The sequence below is a fragment of the Xyrauchen texanus genome, chromosome 34 (genome assembly GCF_025860055.1).
Source record: "Xyrauchen texanus isolate HMW12.3.18 chromosome 34, RBS_HiC_50CHRs, whole genome shotgun sequence".
In the NCBI taxonomy this organism is placed as follows: domain Eukaryota; kingdom Metazoa; phylum Chordata; class Actinopteri; order Cypriniformes; family Catostomidae; genus Xyrauchen; species Xyrauchen texanus.
Window position 1 is genome coordinate 1453302 of NC_068309.1, and position 5000 is coordinate 1458301.

The following is a 5000-nucleotide window of genomic DNA, read 5'->3' on the forward strand; positions in this document are numbered from 1 at the left end:
TGTGTGTATGTATGTGAGTGTGTCTCTGTATGTGTGAGTGTGTGTGTGTGTGTATGTATGTGAGTGTGTCTCTGTATGTGTGAGTGTGTGTGTGTGTGTATGTATGTGAGTGTGTCTCTGTATGTGTGAGTGTGAGTGTGTGTGTATGTATGTGAGTGTGTCTCTGTATGTGTGAGTGTGAGTGTGTGTGTATGTATGTGAGTGTGTCTCTGTATGTGTGAGTGTGAGTGTGTGTGTATGTATGTGAGTGTGTCTCTGTATGTGTGAGTGTGTGTGTGTGTGTATGTATGTGAGTGTGTCTCTGTATGTGTGAGTGTGAGTGTGTGTGTATGTATGTGAGTGTGTCTCTGTATGTGTGAGTGTGTGTGTGTGTATGTGTGAGTGTGTCTCTGTATGTGTGTGTATGTGTGAGTGTGTGTGTGTGTATGTGTGAGTGTGTCTCTGTATGTGTGAGTGTGTGTGTGTGTCTCTGTGTGTGTGTGTCTGTGTGTGTGTGTGTGTATGTGTGAGTGTGTGTGTCTCTGTATGTGTGAGTGTGTGTGTGTGTGTATGTGTGAGTGTGTGTGTATGTATGTGTGAGTGTGTGTGTCTCTGTATGTGTGAGTGTGTGTGTCTCTGTATGTGTGAGTGTGTGTGTCTCTGTATGTGTGAGAGAGATCATTGACAGTCAAAGCCCCTTATAATTTACACAAAAATACATGCAAATATGACACACACACACACATTAACACACACACACATTAATACAGAGACACACACATTAATACACTCACACACATTAACACACACACACACACACATTAATACACTCACACACACACACATTAATACAGAGACACACACATTAATACACACTCACACACACACACACACACACACACACACACACCTGACTCGTCGGTTTGTCAGGTGAGTGAGGGTGATTTGCATACAGCTGTTGTTTGTGTGTGTTACTGACAGCAGTTAAACTGCAGGAAACATGTTCATGGAGGAGATGTGCCAATGTGGAACTTCTGGGCCGATAAAGATCTTTTTAACCCTTTAAAAGGGCTAATGAGCTGCTAGCTAATTCATTAAAAACTACACTTGAAACAAATGTCATTTAATAGTTTGGTATCTGGACTTACAATCTGTCAAACTCTAAACTGCTGGACTGGTAAACTGGCATACGGGGCATTTCCCCGGTGGGTCAACTCACTTTGGGGCCGATCATGGGTGGACTGGCCATCGGGAGAACCGAGTGGGCTGGTGGGTCGATCGCAAAACGGGTCGAATAGTGCCGCTGCGTTATGCAGAACAGACCACAAAACGGCACCACGATATGCAGAAAAGGACAGTGAACGCCCCCCGCTCAACTTTCCGACCAGTTGCTGAGTAAAATTCCGATTTCTCTTCCCAGTCCTGCCTGAACTCCGGTACTTACGCTGTCAGTCATATCGGTTCTGTTGTGTTGTTGCTATAGTAATCGAAGCACGAGCTGTAAAGGCACAGTCCTCTTCCAGAAAGGGGGCGGGGAGCAGCAGCTCATTTGCATTTAAAGAGACACACACAACATCAGCGTGTTTTTGATTCCACCCAAAAAGAAGCGTTTATAACATGATATAATAAATGATCGGTGGGGTATTATGAGCTGAAACGTCACAGACACATTCTGAAGACACCTGACACTTATATGACATACTGCAAAAAGGGGCATAATCGGTCTCCTTTAAATTGAGTTTGACTAACCTAATAAAGTTGAGTTTAAACTACTATAGTACGTGGTTTGACTTAATTTAACAAAACTCAAACTCTGTGTACAGATGTTGAAATGATCCTCACAGAATCACGTGACACACAAATCTATCCTGACCGTATACATAAATGTTTTGATTCTGTCCTGCAAGCAAATAAACCGTAACAACATGATCAGCGCAATAAAAGTTTGGTTTATCGGACAATAATCAGCTGTAGATATATCGTGCATCAGCTCATGGCATTAGTGATCATAGTTGATTTGTTGGTCTTTATAATGAGGCTGGAGTGTAAAGAGATAAAACACACATCTGATGTTTACTGAGAGAGATTTACTGTAGTAAACACACACCGCTGTAATCTCACTCGTTACTTCTCAACACTTAATGTTATTACAGCAGGGGCTCATGGGAAGTGAACATTGCCATGACAACAGAAGGTCAAGTGGAGGTCACCGCTGCTTACACAACATAAAGAGATGTGTGTCCGATATATGAAATAATCCTTCAGGGCTCAACACTGCTTTGGGCGCTACAAAAGGACGTTTTAACAGCAACAACTCATTTAAAATTCATCAAGTTTTTAATTTAACATTTAACATTTAGTGTTTTAGTTAAAATAAATCCCACTTTAGGTTCAAGTACAGAAAGACATTTAGAAGCTGTAATAATAGTTGTTATTAAATGCCCCTCACATACTTAATAGAACTATATAAATAATATTTCTCTCAAAACTTTTAATATTACTATAATGATATAATAACTTTTATTTATTTAGCACATTCTAGCAATTTACACAAATATCAAAAAGTAGTTCAAGCAAGTTTATACAAATGAGTTTTTAAATGAGACTGTTCCGTAATCGAGGGGCGTTCACTACAGACGTTCTATCATATTTTGTTTTGCATTTGGATCTGTTTCATATGGTTTTTTCTGCATTTTCTCCCAAATCTGGAACGCCCAATTTCCACTACTTAGTAGGTCCTTGTGGTGGTGCGGTTACTCGCCTCAACCCGTGTGGCGGAGGACGAGTCTCAGTTGCGTCCGCTTCTGAGACAGTCAATCTGCGCATCTGATCACGTGACTCGTTGTGCATGACACCGCGGAGACTCACAGCATGTGGAGACTCATGCTACTCTCCACGATCCACACACAACTCACCACACGCCCCATTGAGAGAACCACTAATCACCACCACGAGGAGGTTACCCCATGTGACTCTACCCTCCCTAGCAACCGGGACAATTTGGTTACCCCATGTGACTCTACCTTCCCTAGCAACCGGGCCAATTTGGTTACCCCATGTGACTCTACCTTCCTAGCAACTGGGCCAATTTGGTTACCCATGTGACTCTACCTTCCTAGCAACCGGCCAATTTGGTTACCCCATGTGACTCGACCTCCTAGCAACAGGGCCAATTTGGTTACCCCATGTGACTCTACCCTCCCTAGCAACAGGGCCAATTTGGTTACCCCATGTGACTCTACCCTCCCTAGCAACAGGGCCAATTTGGTTACTATGGAGAACTGGCTGGAGTCCCTCAGCACACGCTCCATTGAGAGCTAGAACAACATTATAGCAACCACGAGGAGGTTACCCCATGTGACTCTACCCACCCTAGCAACCGGGCCAATTTGGTTGCTAAGGAGACCTGACTGGAGTCACTCACCACACACCCCATTGAGAATGAGAACAACATTATAGCGACCACGAGGAGGTTACCCTATGAGACTCTACCCTCCCTAGCAACCAGGCCAATTTGGTTGCTAAGGAGACCCGCCTGGAGTCACTCAGCACGCCCTGAATTCTAACTCGTGACTCCAGGTGTGATAGTCAAGTCAACACTCGCTGAGATACCCGGGACCCTTTTGTTTCATAAATTCTGCTAAATAATCTGGTGCCAAACCATGTAATGCCTTATATGTAATTAATAAAATCCTAAAATGAATTGGTAACCAATGCAAACAAGCTAAAAGCTGCAGCATTTTGCACTGATTATAGCCGTGTTGAAGTATGTTGATTTAAAATGTAATACTGCATTATAATAAACAAGCCGAGACTAAATAAAAGCTTGTATAATCTTCTCTGTAACCTTGAAACTCAAGACATGTGTCGCCTTGGAAATGTTCCTTAACTGAAAAACAAAACAACATTTAAAGGTGTATTTTTTGCCACATTAGTTAATTGAATCTCCTTTTCCTGTCCTTTTGGCTAAATTTGTTAATATACAGTGTATGTATATATATATATATATATATAAAAATGTCAGTAATTTTCCTTGTAATATTTTGACTCTATTTTAACATTTATTTGTCTATTACAGCACGTCATATTTCAAATTTGTCATATTTTAATCTGAGATAGATTACAATAATATTATAGAACAATAATATTATAAATATACACTTTGTAAAGTTTCTGTCAGATACATATTAGAGCACAAATGTATCAAATTTGGTCCATAAAATTTCAACATAGTAATTTATTAACTTAAACCTAGAGCTTTGAATTAACGATAGCCTAGTCTTATAGTGCGTTCACATACAACGCAAAGAACATTTTCGCTTTGCATTGCTCGCGCGAGTTTGACCGCTGAATTATGAATGTGTGTTTAAACTGGCATTCGCGCGAGTAACGCGACCCCGCGAGTGTTCCCGCTTCTCTTCCGGAAAAGGACAGGAGGCGGAGCTTCTACGACTTGGTTCATAGTAACGTTCAACCAATCGCTGGAATCGAGTAGTCGCGCATATTTTCAAAACGCAACTTCCTCGCTCACTTTCCTCCAAGCGATGTCTTTTATCGTCCGGTCTCTGCACATGTATGACGTTGTGTCGTACAATTCCAGGTGTCCACACACGCCGCTACAACAATTATTTTATTCATTTTTCCAGATTTCTTCTGCTACTACGTCAGTACGTCAGTGACATCCGGACAATCTCAATGCTGATAGACTTTCGCGACAACACGTCACGCGAATTATTAAAAATTTCAACTTGCGCTAATACACGAATGAGGCGATTTCACGTCTTCGAGTCATGCTATTCACTTCATTAGCCCGCCCGGCGGGAATTCGCATCTATTCGCATCTTTGTATTGACTTTGTATGTCATCGCACTGCGCGAAACACTCGCTTCACATTGTATAAAGCAAACATTTACTGTCAAAAAATGTAATAACTTTAATTATAATGTTACCTTGAACTTTTTAAATAAGCTGTCATTTATCCCAACATCGCACAAGTTCGCCGCCATTTTTAACTGTTCGAT

The 5000-nt window shown here is 41.4% G+C and overlaps 1 protein-coding gene across 1 annotated transcript in view; it reads right to left on the bottom strand.

Moving 5' to 3' along the window:
* Positions 1-5000, bottom strand: part of LOC127628182 (junction-mediating and -regulatory protein-like) — a 38403-nt gene that overhangs the window by 14505 nt on the left and 18898 nt on the right. The window lies entirely within an intron of this gene.